Raw genomic sequence first — 20,847 nt, forward strand, 5'->3', positions numbered from 1 at the left:
TTGTATGGTACGGCTTGACAATTATATTTACACAGCCTCGATTTCTGTGTAAATGACCAACAAAACAGGAAGACATCTGTTTCTCAAATATGCATTCACAAACCATGCTGTCCATTTGATATTCCATGTGTACTGTACATCAGAGTTGTATAAGGTGTGTTTTTTTGTGATATATGAATATAATGTAAAATACTTCTTTTAGAATATAAGATATTACAATTGCAGTATTAAAATTACACATTGAACATACAGTTCAAATTCACCTGGTCCTGTTAGTCTCGGGTTGAATGCAAGCCCACATTTCTTATTCACATTTGTAAGAAATGTGAATTCAGATTTGTTGGATTCAGGAAAACATTGTATATGTTTGATCTAAATGCACTACTTTGAGTGAATATATGTATCCTTCATCAGAACTGAGTTATCTTAGTTTGACTACATGGACTGAGTAACTGAACCGAGCAGCACATTAGCACAAACTTAATATCAGCACTGAGAGATACAATACATTCAGTAAGGCATCTATGATTACCTTTCTGCAAACTTCCTTAATCAATGCATTATAAAATTACAAAATCACCTGAACTGAAAGTAATAGTTTGTAGATTTTTGTCCGCTTGAAATTCACATTGAGGTTTGCTGAAGCAAAACATTATAAGGCAGGATCATTTGGAACTAGTCCAATAATTCCAGTGTCTCTGGTGCACTTACATGAAGTAATGGACCTCTGTGTCACCCTTTGAACTGCAGCTTACAACACCTGAAACCAGCTTAGCCCAGTCTGGCCTGCGGTGAGCCCAGCGATGGATGGAGTCCATGACCCAGAATCAACAGGAATTTTAAGGATGCTGCTTTGTCACCTTGCCTGACAACTGCTGAACTCATGCGCTTGAGCCAGTGCTTTCAAGGTTAATTGGGACCCTGTGGACAGTGAACTTGCTATTAAAGCCAATTTTCATCAATCTGCAAATGACAATTCATGAGAAGTATTCTAGACCTCTACCGCTTTCACCTACAACAGATGATACCATGCTTCCTTCACCTTTGCTTTAAATATATACACCTAAAACAAGATGCACGATACAAAAATATCCATAACTGGCTGGCTAAGTTAACATCTAATCAATATATACAAAAGATAAAGAGATGTTTGTATCTGAAATGTGTTTAAGAGGCAATTCCTGTGCTATCAACATTATTGATGTCATGCATAAAAATAACATTTACTTTTTGAAGCAAAGAATATGGACGACAGTATAATAATTTATCAGGTTAATAGATGATGCACCATGTACAGGACACTCTGCTAAGGAAACACAGAACTTGGTCCAAGGAAAGTTATTCTCTGAATGAAATTGCTTAAATGTCCATACAAACCAACAAGTGTCTTACTTACAACCTCTTTCTGAGTTTAAATCACAGAACTCCATGAATACTTCACATCAATAGCCTTTTCCCATTTGAAGTAGCTTCCTTAAATAACAAAAACAAAATCATGGTTTTTCATAGTTTTACAGAGTTAATTATCATTTTTAGAATTAAAATGATGGCTATACTGCACCAGTTCACTTGGTGTTTAATTTCCACTTAAACGTGCAGGTCCAGATCCAAAGCAGACCTGGATTGGTGATTGTAGTCTATCAGTATATGTGAAAACTAAAACTGCACAAAAAACACAGAAAGGAGGCACGTGATCCATCATGTATTGGGAATCGCAAGAAATGACCAAGGACACATTGATTAATAAATCAAAGCATCTTTGAAATCCCATTGATTTATAAGGGCTTGAATCAAAAACAAAGGTTTTGGAAGAAAAATAGAAGCAATAATTCTTTAAAATACATAAAGTAGAAGAAAACTGTCAACAGCATGTGTCTCTTCTATTCTCAAAGTCATTTTTTTTTAAATGCTGCAGAAACGTTATTTTAGATACCACCTTCCTGTCAAAAGGCTTTGTCTTAGAGCATGTTTTACAAGCTTTAATGCCCATTGGTGTATCACAAAAGATACCATACTGTATAATCCAGCCTACAAACCAATTTTCCATAGCATTGTTTTCCTGGATCCACAAGGAATGAGGTCTGGTTACATAAGCATAGTCGTGTTTAACTTTACAAAATTGCTTGGGCATTATAGGGTTAAGATATGTCACAGTTTGGCCCCTAATGTTCTCAGAAATTTTCATCTTGATGACACCTGGAGCCAAGCTGGTCCCGAAATAATAGTCCCGTTCTTGTATCCCCACATTAAGCACAAAACACATGCACAATTCCGGTTAGTGCGTGAATTAGTGATTGTGGTACAGTTTTACAGTGGTACAAGTGAAGTGCTGTTCCGGGCTCATGTTGGCCTCTGGCGAGAGCACCAGAACGTGTTAGCCATCTAGTGAATACACTCAGCAATAGACAGTACAAACAAACACTCACGATTATTTCACCAACAGTACGGGTCCTTCCATGTAAATGACACAACCAAAACGAAGGAACAGATAACATTGCTTCAACCCCTATTTATACCGTCACTCATGACCCCTTGGTAAATGACTGCAGCTGTTTTTTATGATCTGCAGCTGCCACATCATTACCCCTCCAGGTCAATGAGTTAATGTACCGAAGCTCTGTCTCTTTTCTATGTGACCGACTTCCTTTTACCCCTCGGAACGAAGTGTCAGGCCACGTAGTCCAGGGTATTCTGTTCCCGTTACTTAGCGCCCTCACAGGTCGAGAGGGAGATTTACCACCAAGAATCATTGTCTTTCTGTCACAGGCTGCTATGTGGATCCCGTCTATATTTTATAGCTAAAGAAGCCAGCTGTGATGAAAAGTAATAAAGTGAGTCCACATTCTGACTACTTTACTATACAGGTACACAGATTCAGGTGAGTCCACATTCTGACTACTTTATTATACAGGTACACAGATTCAGGTGAGTCCACATTCTGACTACTTTACTATACAGGTACACAGATTCAGGTGAGTCCACATTCTGACTACTTTACTATACAGGTACACAGATTCAGGTGAGTCCACATTCTGACTCTAGTTTACTATACAGGTACACAGATTCAGGCGAGTCCACATTTTGACTCTAGTTTACTATACAGGTACATAGATTCAAGTGAGTCCACATTCTGACTGTAGTTTACTATACAGGTATACAGATTCAGGTTTGCTTCTGCAGGTATAATCTTTTTCAATAGCTGTGTAACACAGTTTTGCACACCACTGTGCCCACTACACTGCCCACATCCAGTAATTGAATACCTGTCTAAATATGAAGAAGTACGTTTTCAAGCTCTGGCTTTTCTAGCTCATAACTTTTCTGTTTTAACCACTAGGCCGCACTAGATCCATCTGTATGCTTTTGCTTGAAAACACACCTGCAGTGTAACTCATAGGCTTTCATCTCACTGGAATCATCATCAATCAGACCACTGTCCAGGCAGAAGGGCAGATGAATTATGCACTGCCTCCACAGCCTCCGTCTCTGTTAACATCAACAAGCTGCCTGCATCCTTGCCAACCATCTACCCTGCTTCATACTGTCAAACATCTTCTCTTAGTAATCCTCTTTCACTATGACACTACTAGCCCTTCACTATCACAGCCCTACCCTTTCACTATGACCAGCGTCCATAATCTTCATTCACAATGACAGCACTACCCTTTCACTATCACCAGCGCCCACAATCTTCATTCACAATGACAGCACTACCCTTTCACTATCACCAGCGCCCACAATCTTCATTCACAATGACAGCACTACCATTTCACTATGACCAGCGTCCACAATCTTCATTCACAATGACAGCACTACCCTTTCACTATGACCAGCGTCCATAATCTTCATTCACAATGACAGCACTACCCTTTCACTATCACCAGCGCCCACAATCTTCATTCACAATGACAGCACTACCCTTTCACTATGACCAGCGTCCATAATCTTCATTCACAATGACAGCACTACCCTTTCACAGCAACTGCAATCCTTCTTCACTGACTTCCTCCTTTTTCTGTACACAAGCACTGCAAATCACTAATCTCTCCACTATTTCCCCTCTACTAATTTTAAATCTTTGAGAATCTGTATGACATATATTAGATTTAAAAAAAAAAAAATAGAAAACATATGTTAATATTACAAATACAAAATGGAGAAACACACATAATTAACTTAAGACTGGACTAAATGATTCACGAATATACCCCTTTGTATTCAAGAATATATCCCATTTGTGTTTTTTTGTGGAATTAAGCCACTGTTAAAAGGAGGTTCAATATTTATAATTATAAATCTTTATAAATCTTCTACCCTGTTTAAATTAAACAATGTTTTAAACACTATTAATCAGAGATTTGTTTCAAATGCTACACTATTGCACAGAAATAATGCTGGCACTGGATTGGCTAGCTGACTACAAAAGAGTTTGATGAAAAAAGCCCTACCCATAAGATCCACTGTGTCTGAATAAAACATCTGCAAATGATTAACATACTTTGTGGCTAGCGTATAATAACAAGATATATAGTGAATGTTTTGAAAATAAGCATGAAATCATGTCTTCATTCCAATTCTTTTTTAACTAACAATTCAAGGTAACTACGCACTACTATGCATACTCTTTGGTGTTGATATAAAGCTGCAGCACACACTGGTATGTTCTCAAGCTCTGGTTTTTACTTTTGTGTCAGATGTATCTGTTGTGAGCTCAAAGCCTGCTCCCGCTCACTGTGAAATGCTTTCTGTGGTAGAGCTGACAGGATTTGGATTGAAGTTTCTGGATCTCTGGATTATAGGACAGCTTCAGAAAGAGATTCAGACATGTGTGATGGGCCCTTCCCCTTTCCCAGCCGGACTTCTTTTTTATTTCAGTTGTATTAGTTGTTTTGTTGTTGAAAGTGTGCAATTTGTTTGGACCCAATGCTATCTATTCCATTTTGATGGCAAACTTGGTTGTGTTTCTGGAAGGAGAATCCACCCACTAATCAACACATCATCTCCAAGCGCCATAAAACTCAGTGTGGCTTTCATTCATGTTGCTTCTTTTGTTTGGCCTCTTAGTCACGCGCGGCAAGGCCAAACAAGGAGACGGCCTTCTTTAGAGTCTGGAGGTAGGGCTACCCTCAGCCATGGATTCCCTAAGGTTTCCTCCTACCAGTGTAGAGCGGTTTGTATTTAGTTTCTGCAGGGTGCGCAGCAGGCTGGGCTCCCTCGGTGCAGTTCATGCTCTGGGGGGCGGGCCCGTGTCTCAGCTGCTTCACTTTCCATTCATCCTTTTCCTATCTTTTGGGGGTAGGTGGCAGTGAACCACTGCGGGTGTTGAGTTAACCATTCATCCATCTTCATATTATCTAGTCATGGTTTGGCGGCTTTGTCTTTTGGGGGGAGATGGCCCTACCTGCCACTTCCTATCTGCCACACTAGACTGCATGATATCATTTGTGTATTCACTAGCCGGCCAGCATTGCGGTTAGCTGTCGACCACCCATGGACAAGGTCTCCGGCCAAATTCATCATCCATCATTAAATCGTCTGTTCAATTGCAACTTAAATCATCCATCCATTGCGGATTCTCCGTCCTCAAGTGTGATTCATATAGACAATCATGGTACTGCATGTGTTTCATTTTTCCAAGTGAACCAGTTTTTTTTTTTCTTCTCAATGAACACAGTTAAAGAGCTGTGGCTAATCAGTAGCATTTGTAGCACATTCATATAAGTTATAACTAGGGGTCTACCTAAATCAGAGAATTTACATATTTTTCCCAGGTAGGTTATTAAATAAAAATAGGATTATGTGTACATTTCGCTGACCTGTTTAAACATTAAATATACCTACATAGTTTATATTTCAGTGCACTATAAAAGCCTAAAAATAGTGGTACTTGTTTCCTTACTAAAACTGAGTGTTGTCATTTGTTAAAGGCAAGCATGCTGCAGACATTATCTGCCTCAGTGGTGTGAAGACTTTCAAGCTGGTTTTCTGAAAGCTGTTGCTTGTTTGTTCCTTCTGTTTAGCTGCCTCTGTAGTAGCCTTTTGTTTAATGTGTGATTCAGAAGCTAAATAGAGATCGATCACATTTTTTACATTACAAGATGTGCAAAACAATTTACCTACATCTGCATGTAAAGTTTCTTTGGGAACTTTCGTTGACATGATCCTCAGCCAAAATATACTTAGCATTTTTTGCTTTGTCGTCCATTTTTGGTATTTTACCTCCAATGCTGAAAACTAGATTTTAGCAACCTAAATCAAAATGACAATGCAACACTGACTTTGTCCCATGTCAGTAAGGTCCTTACATAAATGCCAGTACAGACGCACTGATAGGCTGATTTAAACATCGTTGTCATGTTAACAGTAAACCAGAAAGTTAACCTCTTTGGAGTATTTTGTTTTTATTTTATTTGTCTAAGGAGGTTCTTTTTGTTTTTGTTTTTGCCTAAGTGCAATGCACACAGGACTGTGAAGAGATAAAAAAAAAGCCTATCTAGAGAATAAGACACATAGTCTGCGTCGCTTGAGGTGTGCAGTTGTTCATTTAAATCAATAGTTTTTTTTTCCAGTATGCATTGGCCCCTAAGGAGATGAATTTCCCGGTGACCGCTCAATTTCCCAATTTCAGTGAAATCTGCGAAGTCACGAATTAGGTAGTAAACTAGTTATAACAATACCTGTAAGATGTATTGGATCTTGCTGTGCTGTTTCCTGTCTTCCCAGGTCACTTGGAAAAATGTTTTTGTCTGCCTGTGATACTGGGACCTTTTAAGTATGTATAATTACTCAATTAGCAGAGCTACAATCAATAACATATTATATTCAGTATAACACGGCATGTTTTACATTTAAATACTCCTTGTCATTCGTTACATGAACAAAAAATGAATGGGAAATTATACAATGTCTATTTATCAAACAATATATCAATATCATACTTAGACTAACGCAAGTTAAAAAGAGATACTAATAACCCAGAGAATACAGAGATTGGAGCTGAATATTAAACAGTAAAGACACTGATTCATACCAAAATGAAACAAACAATGTCAAATTAAACGAACTAGAGATATGGAGATAATTCAAAGTCTTCATTGAGTCCCTTGGGCATTAATCTGTTTAGTTTAAAAATCCAAAATGTTTCTCAATAATTTAACAGCAACATCACCTCCTCTTCTACTTTCTATTCCTATGCATTTCAATGGATTTACGTTACGCGCAAACCACTGAAATTCCTGGCTATCGGAGATGTAGGGTCATTGCGCCTTACTGCACTTTTATGGTCGCTTAATCTGGTTTTGAGAGGTCTAAGGGTTTTGCCAACATATCCACGGCCACACAGACAAATTAATAGATAGACTGTGTTAGATTTCAAACAAAGGATTACTTGTATTACATCTAATGTAGTGCAGACCGTTTTTGGATTTCTTTCTAGTTTACATTTTGGTCTACGCACCGAAACAAACAACTTTGTTTACAAAGCACGGGTTATTTTGCTTTTTTGTGATGTAAAATCAGGAATATCATGAAGGACTGGCCCTACGTAACCCAAAAGGGAGGCGGGTCCATCTCTCCACAACAAGAGAGTACAGCACAGCAACGCATTCAGGTAAGGTAGACTCAACTACAACTGAAAAAGAATGCATGTACAGCACTGTTAATCACAAACTATGAGATTGGATCGTTAAGACTCAGCATCCCCAGTCCATAAAGAAGACTGCGGGATTATTTTAAAGGATTGACCAACAGAAATAAACCACCACAAGTGAGTGGTGAAGTCCACACCTGATCGCCTATAATCCAAAAGTACTACAGTATACGCTTATGCAGCACTTGCCTAGTAACATGGAATGATTGCTGGCATCATTGAAAAGAATAAAGTATGTGTCTACAGTATGTGAGACCAGAACACAATGGGAATTTAAATTGAATTGATATGGCCACAAGAAATGTACCAGCTGTAAGGTTTTATATAAATTCTTAATATGTATATGTCCCCTTTTAAAAGGTGAGACTATTAACTCTGAGGTTTCATTATACTATATTAGCAACATACCCTTATTTCTGCTGACCAAATTCTGTATGTTGCTGTGACTCTGTGCTCAGAAACTAAACATCTACTCTGATGCCGTGGCTGAGATAATAACATCTACTCTGAAGCTACTGAAGAGAAGCTATTTGTTGCTGTATTCAAAACTATTTTGTTCTCTGCTGTTTCCAGAATAAAGGCTTTGTTAATTTTGACAATCTTTGTCCAGGCTATTTTATAGTAAAGAAGACAAACCTTACAGAGCTAATGGGCCTTTTAATACATCCATAATATTACTGTTAGTTTGTGTTTTCTTTAAGGCAATATGAGGAAAATAGCTTAAAATATTTTACAGGAAGTCTGTCTCGATATGACTGCAGAGGTATAGCAAGATCAAAGATGGGCAATTTAGCAAGACTTCCAGTGGATCAAGATGTAACTCAGACATCTACAATGTCACAATTGTGTGCTGCTTCATTGCAGAACAGTGAATATTGGAAAATGCTGATGGAAATCTGAGAGCAATCAAATAATGATGTTGGTTCTATTTGTTTAAGTAACCTCTCTGTCCTTGAGTGGGTAGAGAAATACCCAAAGACACAGCATGAACTCAGGGTAATACTTTATGTTTCCTAAGGGCTGTTCACAATGCCTTTGACATATTTAAACAAACATCAACATGGGAAGCTGCCACGCTGAAAGTCTCATTCTGTAGTCTTGAGTGTGTCCTTTAACTCATTTAGATATATTGAAACAATCAGCAATCCTAATGCAAAGTCTATAGCAAACGCTATTAGTGACTGGAAAGTAATATAACTCCCCTGGAATAATTAAAATACCCAGGGTAGCTGAAATCATCAGTAAAGCTGAGGGACACATAGCCACTTTTTCAGGAACAGTGGCTTGAAGCCTTATTTACTAAGTGTGAAGCAACTGTGTTGTATCAAACCCCAAGTCTCCCTTATTTCACCATAGAGTGGCTTGAAACCTCGTCTCCTGAAACCAAGTTCCAAGCCACAAAGTGGCTTCGTGTTCCCTTGTGTTCCCTTGGTTATGACAGGCATTTGATAACATCCTATATTCCACACCTCATACAGACTGCAAAGAGTTGACAAACCTGCTTAATTCCATCAAAACTCAAAGACCAAAAAAAATAAGTAAACCTGAATTAAAGATGTCATTTTGACAAACTGCCCTTAATTTCACTTAACTACCAAGTGTATAAATCTAATTTTGATAATTTAATTCCTGCCTCAAGGGCTCTACACTGGAATGAATTCATGGGGGAGTAATATTTAGCCATCCAGTGCTTCACTACAGTATAGGGCTATCAAACTGTCGTTCTCTGTTGTAATATTTTTAATTCACTGACATTTGACTTTAAATTGTATGTTCTTACTGCCACAAGACACTTAGCGGCATCATTTGTTAAAGGGTTTACTCCAGCCTGTTCATATTACAAAACTAGAATCAACAGCTACAGTACATTATATAATCCATCATCTCTAAAGCACCCTCAGGTTGCTTGGTACTCACTTTGTAACATTAGCGTGCAATTTTTCTTTTCGAACAGTTTGAAAACATGACCCCTGACACTTGAAAACATAAATTATCGCTAAATCTCATCAGAATATAAATTGTGTGTCGGTATGTTTACATGGTTTTACTGGATGAAGTATGGATGATGTTGCTTCTGTTTACATGTGTTTGCCCTCTATAACTACCTACGTGAGTAGAGGACTTTAAATAGTCATTTTCTAATTACACTTTTATCGAGATTGCTTGGAAATTAATGGTCTGTGACTCTGCTCTTCCTCACTGAAAATATATGCTGCTATCCAAAGTCATGACACTATTTCAACAGATGAGCATGTATTTCCAAGCAGTATCATCTACATTTCTTGACCAGAACATGTGGCTGATCAGGAAGTTTACTGATAAGAAGACAGCAGCACTTGGCCTTGCCTGAAATCATTTTTCATTAAATATTTATATAATTTCAGGCTATTTTTAATCTGCTCACAGTAATTGCAGCTGTGACATTTCATTGCCTAGAGTGCTGAGGATAATTAATACTTTATTAAAACAACCACTGAGAAAATGGGAGTCTGTAGATTTGCACTTGTCCCTCACACCTAACTTTAAGGAGATTTGTTCAGTTGTGTGCAAACAGCAATTACAATGGAGTGCTGTGGTACAGCTTTGACTTGAATATTTTTTTTACATCCATTTTGCAGTACATTTGCACTGCTTCTATGTTCAATTATAAGTTGGCTTTCTTTTATAAGTACAATATACTGCCATTTATCTTCTATGTTCAATTAGAAGTTGGCTTTCTTTTATAGGTATAATATACTGCCATTCCACCTATCCCTCTCTAGCAGTTTGTGTATGTACAGCTCTTTCCAAACCCAGACCTACTTTCCCCAAATAAAATCATTTTATAGAGAATGCCATTATAATAAGCAGTGCAGTTGAACTATCAGATCAAGTCATTTCGCTTTTTGGTTTGTCACCTGCCAGTGGGTAGGTAATACATATACTGTATGTTAAAATCATGCAGCAATATTCTTTAACTCATATTAATCATATAACGGTAATGCATTTCTCTACAAAAAGAAAGCCATCTGCACAGTGACACTGCTGGAGGTCTGGATCTTCCCACCAGTGCCTTAAAACAACATGGTCTCCTGCTGAGACCTGTGAAATGAAATGGCCTCCACAGGATCATTTGTCCCATTTGATTTGTTTTATTTGCTCGTAAAAGAAGCCACTACAAGTTGTTTTATGAGACCACTCTGTGAGGAGGTGTTAGAAAGAACTGGCATTTAAACAACAGAGAATAGGATACCAGCTTTATAGAGTTGTAGGCTTCCTTGTGGGGAGAATGAACTAAATGTTTGTAAATCTAAAAATATAACATGATTGGTTATAGCAAGCGTCACTGAGAATCTGACTGTAGAATCCGCTGGGAATCTATAGATCAGAGGTGCCTTGTCCAAGGGCCTCTTCTGAAATCTCCTTCCCTTGATATAATGCTGTCTTACTGCCATCCTGTGGGTTATTATTATTATTATTATTATTATTATTTATTTCTTAGCAGACGCCCTTATCCAGGGCGACTTACAATCGCAAGCAAATACAAATACATTCAAGTATTCAAGTGTTACAATATAAGTCATACAATAAGAACAAGAAATACAATAATTCTCAAGTGTGACAAACCACAATTCAATAATACAGCAGATAATAGTGAAAGTTACATCAGGATATGATTAAATAGTGATAGTTACATCAGGATATGATTAAGTACAAAATACTACAGATTAAACACTTGGCAGATTACAATATTCTGAGGTACAGGAAGATTTGCTGTGCTTTATAACTAGCATCATGATATGTTTGATAGCTTGGGCTGTTGCTTACTAGTGTGCTACCAATGACCTATATATATATATATATATATATATATATATATATATATATATATATATATATATATATATATATATATATATGGTTTAGCCTGTCAGCACATTCTTATCTGGCATTGCTGCTACAGTTTGACTTAATTCTGCCTGGAAAGCAATAACAATACATTCTTCAAAAGCATTAAACCCATCCAGACAGTTTAATAATAGCTCAGTATCTGTTTAGCATCCCTCAAAGCCTCTGGGTGTTTGGACTATTCCAAAGTGATGAGTTCTTCTTAAGATAATCACATCAAGACAGAGGAAGTGTTTTCTTTTTTTTTTAAATGATTTTGACAATAAAGACCTTCTCTTTCCCTATAAACAAAGATTATTAAAATGTGAAATGATAGGTGTGACATGATCATTCAAGAGTGTTTTTGAAAGAAAAGTTCCCAGAAGCAGTTGATCTAGTTTTTTTTTTCATTTTGTTACTGTTTTATTATTTCTTAAGAAAGTGTTTAATGTGCTCTACCCACCAAGGAAACAATAAATACTTTGAACATGTGTAGCTAATTGTGCCCTGTGTACTGCTGTTATACACACAACTGACACCTGCAGGTTGTAATAAATTGGCATCTCAGCCCACTGAATTGAATGGAAAGGCAAAGACTGGACATGAACCACAAACCATAAGAGTTCAAAGACAACCTAAACTTCAATAAAGAGCAACGTCTGTAGTTGAGCAGTAAGTACGGATCTTATGTTGATGTCAGTATTATTAACTGATCAGCCACTAGGAGGAGATTCATTACAAGGTGAGACAAACTAATGGGTCATATTCTCAAACACACTATCCTCTAGGTTGACCATTCCTTTTTCAGAAGGTTAGATGCTGGTTTGCACTGTGCAGAAACTATTTTTGATTTACCTTACTGCACCTCCAAAGAAACTGTGACTCCTACAAAGACTACTAGATAAAGATGCCCCCAAAATATTTGAGTGTAGTGAACTACATAAAAGATGGCAAACATTTAGATTTCCTTTTAAGATCCATTTTAGCCTTCTTTGAGTGTCCTTGTTACACACCACATTTATTGTCAATCTGCTTTCCCCTACTTAATGATTGAATACAGATTGCCTTTGTCAATGTGTAAGATTCAGTATTGCAACCAGGGGCCTGGTGATTCCAAGTCATTCACAATACCTTTGAAAACAAGACTTTCTATTGTCTAAACTTAGATTAGGAACAACCTGAAATGTACTTCTAGGGCTGTGGTTTAAAAAGACACCAGCAATATTCATATGTAGTGTTTTGGTACACCTACTCATATCCAACCATATCATCAAAATTCATAACTTTCACAATGTGGGTGAATTTGGTTAATAATAAAAAAAAAAATTAAATTAACATTAAACCTACGGAAACAATTTCTTGAGCTTTGAGTTTTTAAAAGTCTTGCAAATGCCAAGCTGTCAGAAGGTAATTAATTCCTTCCATGGGAATCACATAAAAATAAGAACATAATTTACAAAAAAGTTGTCTTTTTTCTTTAAGCCACAGATTACTAAAATGTGAACTGAAAAGTGTGACTTTAAAGAAGCTTTGAATGAAGGGTATATTTCTCTGAAGTTGTTATTAAAGGATGATCTTATTATTTATTTATTTATTGTATTTATATAGCACTTTTTATACAAAAGTATCGCAAAGCACTGTACAGTACAGAGCAGAAAAAAAGAACAAACCACAATACATTTGTATAGCATGTCACACATACAACTGCCACAATCAGACCATTTAAATAACATATTTAAATAACAGTATACACGTAATACAAAATAGCAATTTACAAGTTACATTAAAACCCACTAAGATAAGAGAGCCATTTTATAAAAGTGTGTTTTTAGTCTTGACTTGAAAACTGTAACGGTCCCAGCTTCCCTGGCAAACGAAGCCAGACCATTCCATAATTTAGGCGCTCTACAATAAAAAGCTCTACAAGAAAAAGCCCTACTTTCTGTGTTGCTTTTGTTGACCCTAGGAATAACCAGCAGCCCCAACTTTTTACCTCCCCAATAGAGACGATCTGAAACCAATCAGACAGATAAGATTTGAACCAGGATAGGACAAGGTCAGACAGTCCTACTGTGCTTTCAAGACGATTCAGTAGAATGGAATGGTCTACAGTATCAAAGGCAGCACTTAGATCTAAAAGAATTTAAACTGATGGAAAGCCCGACTCAGCTTATCAGCAGATCATTCACAACAAGGGCCATCGCGGTGCTATGTGCAGCACAAAAACCAGTCTGAAACTTCTCGAATATAACATTAAGAGTTAGAAATTGTTGTAATTGAATTGCAACAACTCTCTCTAGAACCTTATCTAAGAATGGTAGGTTGGAGATTGGCCAACAGTTATTGAGGGGTTACTTTAGGGTCCAAATTGTGTTTCTTAAGCATAGGCTATACCGGAGGAAAGTGAACCATTTATAATTTTTAAAACGTGGGTATTAATAACACCAAGAACATATTTTAATCGTTTTGTAGGACTAGGATCAGGAGAGCATGTAGTAGCACTCATATGTTAAACCAGCTCTGTCAGTTCCTGTAAGGCAATCAAAGACAAAAACAAAACATAGTAGCCTTAATAGGTGTAGTTGGTAAAATTGTGCTGGAGTCCTCATTAATAGAAGGGGTCTGTGGAATCTCATCTCTGATGTCTAGTATTTTATTTTTAAAGAAATGTAAGAAGTCATTGCAGCTATGAGAGGAGCCAATGTCAAGGGCAGGTCTATTAGGGGAAGGATTAATTAATCTATCTAGGGTAACAAAAAGAAATCTAGGATTCTTTTTTTCAATTACATTTGAATAATATGATGATCTAGCCAACGCCACAGCCTTCCTATATTTAACCAGGTGGCCTTTCCATGCAATGTAATGAGCTTATCTGCAAAGAATGAGCCTGAACTGTAATCCTGATTTGAGACAATTTCATGGAGGCCTACGACCAACCATGATAACTGCTCAGAAGTGCACCATGGTCTTGAAGCTTCTGCATCAGTCCAACTCACATTGTATCATCCTTGCGAAACCACTGACTGGCTGGCTTAATGTATCAGCAGTTGAATACAAAGCCTTGCATTCGTAGTGTAATAGTATAACACTTATTCCTTCAGTCATTATCAGGAGGGCTCTGTGAAGGTGGCTTCTGTGAACAACTATAAACTTGTTTCCTTATGTCTTTATTTGTTATCCAGACTGAATAGAGAAAAGGGAAATAAACAACTTGTTTTTCCTTGTTCCTTATTCAAGCTGAACAGGGAAATAGTGTTGTGTTTGCATATTAGACACATCTGGGGTCATTGTTCCAGGCACAGGCATCACAAAGACAAGATGACACCCGCATCAACGACTTTGCCCACTTAATTCCAAGCATGGCCCCAAAGAACTTGAGCTCCTTATTTGCTACGAATAAGGACATAAGTTTTGATTATTATTATTATTATTATTATTATTATTATTATTATTATTATTATTATTATTATTATTATTATTATTATTATTATTGAATATGGAATAAGAAAAAAGGAATAAGGAAACAGCTTCGTGATCGTGTTCTATGAAGCTCTAATGCATTATGGGCACTTTTGTTTGACTGAATTATGTTCAGGGTTTAGTACCTAACTTGTGTGCTTTGGTAATCAAAGCAAACAGTACAGTATTCTGAAGCCAGAATTAGACTATTTTCAACTTCTTTCAAAAGATGTACTTTATTGTTAAATGGATTATTTTTATAGAGACTGTAGTTCTTTCTTGCTTTGTGAAAGGTGATTAATACCTATTTCTGTTACTTTTGATTTGCCATTCATGCATTGACAAACAGTAAATATTTATTTTATATAATCACTTTTTTATTTCATTTTTTTCAGCTGTTAATCAGTTTGAGTAAATGCATGATCAGTAAGAGGTTAACCATATTTGTTTATCCAAAGTCACTTCCTATTACAGAAAGATATGAATATTGAGCTTGCTCCACTTTGTCCATTCATCATGCTGTTCCCATAGTAACAGTTTTCTGGGCCAGAATACTTAAATGCCAATTAACCACTCTCCCTTTGGCCCGCAAAGATAGCAGAACAACAGACTCCCGAACATTTGCAGGCCAGAACTGACAGAAGCTGAATCGCAGTGGTACAAAGAGTCTGGTTGGAGGCAAAAGCAGAAGGTGCTTGTTTTCAAATGATCAAGTCATATATAAGTGAACTTGCAGTGTGGGATGTATCAGTCCCATTGTCATCTCAGTACACTGCTCCCTCCCTGGCATTGTCATGGCTCTCACTTCCCCAATAATGTTATTACATCTGCGTTCTGGTTGCAAGGCAGAACACAACTAAACAGTCACTCACACACTCCTGACTAAATCATTCAAAAAGGGGGAGCACAGCATATATAAACTTGAAATCCCCCAAAGCTCATCTATTATTCTATATTCAGCATGTAGGTTACATTGTTTTTTTTTGTTTGTTTGTTTTTTTTGTATTATTCTATAACTAGAGATCATAGTAATACACTAAATTGCAGCGCTACATACAGAATTTAAGTCATCTGTCTTTTTTCCTAATTGTGTTTGTGTGATTTAAGAAATGCCCTTAAACTAAAACAAGACATTATTATTTTAAATCAAAATATCAAAGCTAACTGCTTCATAAACTGTTTTTTTTCCCAAGTATGCATACTGTTTGTTAATCGCTAAGGCTTGTTTTAATTCTCCGTGGAGAAATCACAAAATAATATTGTGGGGAATATTGGTTGGCAGGGAGGGAGTTAAATTCTTCCCTGCAAAAACACTTGGGGATATGGCTAGAGTCGTGAATTAAATAAGTGGTTGAATGATTAATTAAGGCTCCAGCCACCGGTGTATGAATAGGGTGGTCACTGGTGTTAGGGGAGGTAGTGATGGTGAAGGGACAGGGCGGGTGAGGGTGCAGTCTGTTGTTTTGTACTGTGTTATGTTATTTATTGTTGTAAATAAATGTGAGTAAGAGCTTAACTGCAGTGTTTCTGGTCTCTGAGTCTCCTTGGTAACGCATACTCTGTCACAAGCACACATTAAAAATAATTTCTAACAAGCTTTTGGGACTCTTAACTAGTGTTACCAGAAGTCATGGGAAAACTGGGATTTTCCCAGTTTTTAGCCTTAATTTTGTGTTAGAATTTCAATAGAATTGGGAATAACTGCCACTATTGATCGGATTTAAGATGTTTGTTTTTTAACTTCCAGAGGCTGGTGTATGACCTGATTACTGGAGGTAAAGAAATGCACAATAATCTAAGGATATAAAGCTGCTTTATCTATGTTAGGCTTAACAATGGAGGCATTGAAACAAACACTACCCAGGGAGTGCAAAATACAAGAACACCAAGACAAGCTGACAGATCATTTGTACTTTGCTGACTCTTAAAAATGAACTCCTATAATTGCCTGCCAGAGGAAGACTAGGGGTAGAAAGGCATTCTCATAGTTTGCATCCATTGTTTCTCAAAAAACATTGAGAAAATATTTGTTTTGATTATTCTGGAGATACATAAAGTCCCTTTAGTTACTGGAAGTCTGTGAACAAATGAAGCCAGTGTACTAATGATTGCTTTAATCAAATCACAGTAATTATGCACTAATTACAAAGGAGAACTATATTTGAAAATGTGCAAATTAAGGCTGAACTGAGACAATCACAGCTTTCCTAGAACTTCCATTAACCCCAAAAAATTAGTGTACAGCCAGTGTTTAAACTAGAAAATGGTATACCCCATTCTCCCTCAAGAGGAGACTCTGAATATTTTCCCAAGAGAAGATAATTTTATGTTTAATTATTTAGGATGAATTTGTCCAATCACCCAAAATATCACTGTATCAAATCAAGGCAAGGGGATTTGAGCTATAATTACACTGCTTTATTGATTCAGTTGCCACCAGGTCTGCTCTCTCTTAAACGCAATATCTGCTGTTGCACTGCAATTAAATGTAATGAAATAAAGCCATGAAGGACTAATAAGTCTGAGCCCATGATGGATGAACACCATTTATGTGTTTAAATCAGACAACTAATTAAAAATAAGCTTGGTGATTTCTGTACCTAAGGCAGTTAATACAATCTATCAACAGACAAAAAAAATAATCCATACAGCATTATCTATCACTGGTACAAATGGAAGAACTTGTAGTAAATGCAGCAAGTTACTCTTTAAAATAATGCCTGCACATTCAGATGACTGTATAATACAATGGGACTAACCTGCAGTGGGTGTGTGTCAACATCCTTAACATACCACAGGTGGAAGTGAATTGAGGATTCATTGAGTAATTCTGCTGGTACAATGTAACTACATGTAACTGAGTACAGAAAGTCTAAAAGGGGAATTGACTTCAGTTATTCCCACTACAACTTCAACCCACTTCAAATGTTTTGAAAGTGTATTTACATTGGACCCGTGAAAACCCTGGGGCATTTGTAGTCTTGTTTAGTTTGCTATGCATTTGAATTAAGTTTAATTTAAAAACTGCAAGAAGCTAAATGATCAAACAAGGAACCAAGGCAAGTTGTAGAACTACTCTATAATGTTTTGTTTTTTTTTAAATGTCTGCATTACATTCTGCAGCAAGTTCTCATTGATTTGGATCTTGCAAATACAGTTTTGAATGTTTTCTTCTCTCTCTCTCTCTCTCTCTCTCTCTCTCTCTCTCATGATTTCTGTATTGTTTAATACAGGACCATATTAATTTAAGTAACTAGCCTATTGCCTTATCTAATAAAAGCATGTGGAGTAGAGTTCTACAGCCTCGCCAGACTAGGCCTCGCTTCAGGGTTCAGTGACATCACGCGTTGCTTACATTAGGTACGTGAGAAGAGGTGTTAGGATTGACAGCAGGAAAGGGGGTCAACCATTGATCTGCATCCCACCAGGGAATTGCAGCGTTGAGGCAGCATTTCAAATTGGGGAGAAAACAGGGGGAAATTCATAAAATAATAAAAATAAATACAAAAATAAAATAAAAAATACCAAAACTGAAAAATCTACATCTTAACCACATTTTAATGAAATGAGGCACAATTGGTTATGAGTATGTCTCATCAATCAATATTACTCTCTTGAAACACAGAATTACAGTGATGGGAATCTGCTATCTCGTATCACTGCGGGTTTCATCTCGCTTACAGCGATGGGAATCCGCTATCTCATATCACTGCGGGTTTCATCTCGCTTACAGCGATGGGAATCCGCTATCTCGTATCACTGCGGGTTTCATCTCGCTTACAGCGATGGGAATCCGCTATCTCATATCACTGCGGGTTTCATCTCGCTTACAGCGATGGGAATCCGCTATCTCATATCACTGCGGGTTTCATCTCGCTTACAGCGATGGGAATCCGCTATCTCGTATCACTGCGGGTTTCATCTCGCTTACAGCGATGGGAATCCGCTATCTCATATCACTGCGGGTTTCATCTCGCTTACAGCGATGGGAATCCGCTATCTCGTATCACTGCGGGTTTCATCTCGCTTACAGCGATGGGAATCCGCTATCTCATATCACTGCGGGTTTCATCTCGCTTACAGCGATGGGAATCCGCTATCTCATATCACTGCGGGTTTCATCTCGCTTACAGCGATGGGAATCCGCTATCTCGTATCACTGCGGGTTTCATCTCGCTTACAGCGATGGGAATCCGCTATCTCATATAACTGCGGGTTTCATCTCGCTTACAGCGATGGGAATCCGCTATCTCGTATCACTGCGGGTTTCATCTCGCTTACAGCGATGGGAATCCGCTATCTCATATCACTGCGGGTTTCATCTCGCTTACAGCGATGGGAATCCGCTATCTCATATCACTGCGGGTTTCATCTCGCTTACAGCGATGGGAATCCGCTATCTCATATCACTGCGGGTTTCATCTCGCTTACAGCGATGGGAATCCGCTATCTCATATCACTGCGGGTTTCATCTCGCTTACAGCGATGGGAATCCGCTATCTCGTATCACTGCGGGTTTCATCTCGCTTACAGCGATGGGAATCCGCTATCTCATATCACTGCGGGTTTCATCTCGCTTACAGCGATGGGAATCCGCTATCTCATATCACTGCGGGTTTCATCTCGCTTACAGCGATGGGAATCCGCTATCTCATATCACTGCGGGTTTCATCTCGCTTACAGCGATGGGAATCTGCTATCTCATATCACTGCAGGTTTCATCTTGCTTACAGCGATGGGAATCCGCTATCTCATATCACTGCGAGTTTCATCTCGCTTACAGCGATGGGAATCCGCTATCTCATATCACTGCGGGTTTCATCTCGCTTACAGCGATGGGAATCTGCTATCTCATATCACTGCAGGTTTCATTTCGCTTACAGCGATGGGAATCCGCTATCTCATATCACTGCGGGTTTCATCTCGCTTATGCGATGGGAATCCGCTATCTCATATCACTGCGGTCACAAGGATCTATAAAATAATAAGAAGATTCAAAGCATCAGAGGCTAGCTGTGAAGAGTTTATGATTAGAAAGGCTGTCACTTGAGATGCTGTTGTCATATTGTTGCCAGTCCAGAATAATCAGGACAGCCATGGGTAAAAAACAATAGACCTGACTGCCAAGAAGGTGGTCTGCAAATTCATGTAGCCAGCATTGCAGCACCAGGGAAATGCAGGAGGAAGAAGCTCAGGGAACAAGGTACAACCCAGGTCTTCTAAATATCTACACAAATATTAATCATCTTGTATATGTTAAGTCACTGACTCATCGCAATGCTCTTATTAATAACCAAGTATTAAAACACCAAGAAACATTACCAAAATAGCTCCAGAACCATAATATATACTTGCAATGTCTTTAATTATGTATGTTTGCTAACACTTTGCATTGTGTACTTTTGCACATCTTGTATACCATGTTCTTGTTAAAAAGAATAGTTAAACAAATCTTTCATTCATTCTCTCTATGAAAAAAAGGTGTAAAGTGTTAAAAGGGCAAAATAACACCCAGAGGAATTATTTTACTAGGATAAGAATATATACAGACGTGCTCAAATTTGTTGGTACCCTTACATCTCATTGAAATAATGCTTCATTCCTCCTGAAAAGTGATGAAATTAAAAGCTATTTTATCATGTATACTTGCATGCTTTTGGTATGTCATAGAATAAAGCAAAGAAGCTGTGAAAAGAGATGAATTATTGCTTATTCTACAAAGATATTCTAAAATGGCCTGGACACATTTGTTGGTACCCCTTAGAAAAGATAATAAATAAATGGATTATAGTGATATTTCAAACTCATTCGTTTCTTTAATTAGTATCACACATGTCTCCAATCTTGTAATCAGTCATTCAGCCGATTTAAAT

The 20,847-nt window shown here is 37.6% G+C and overlaps 1 protein-coding gene across 1 annotated transcript in view; it reads right to left on the bottom strand.

The window, feature by feature from the left end:
- LOC117407087 (neural cell adhesion molecule 2) overlaps positions 1-20,847 on the bottom strand; it is a 276,877-nt gene that overhangs the window by 173,236 nt on the left and 82,794 nt on the right. The gene's annotated exons all lie outside the window — the stretch shown is intronic.

Source organism: Acipenser ruthenus, chromosome 8 (genome assembly GCF_902713425.1).
Source record: "Acipenser ruthenus chromosome 8, fAciRut3.2 maternal haplotype, whole genome shotgun sequence".
Lineage (NCBI taxonomy): Eukaryota > Metazoa > Chordata > Actinopteri > Acipenseriformes > Acipenseridae > Acipenser > Acipenser ruthenus.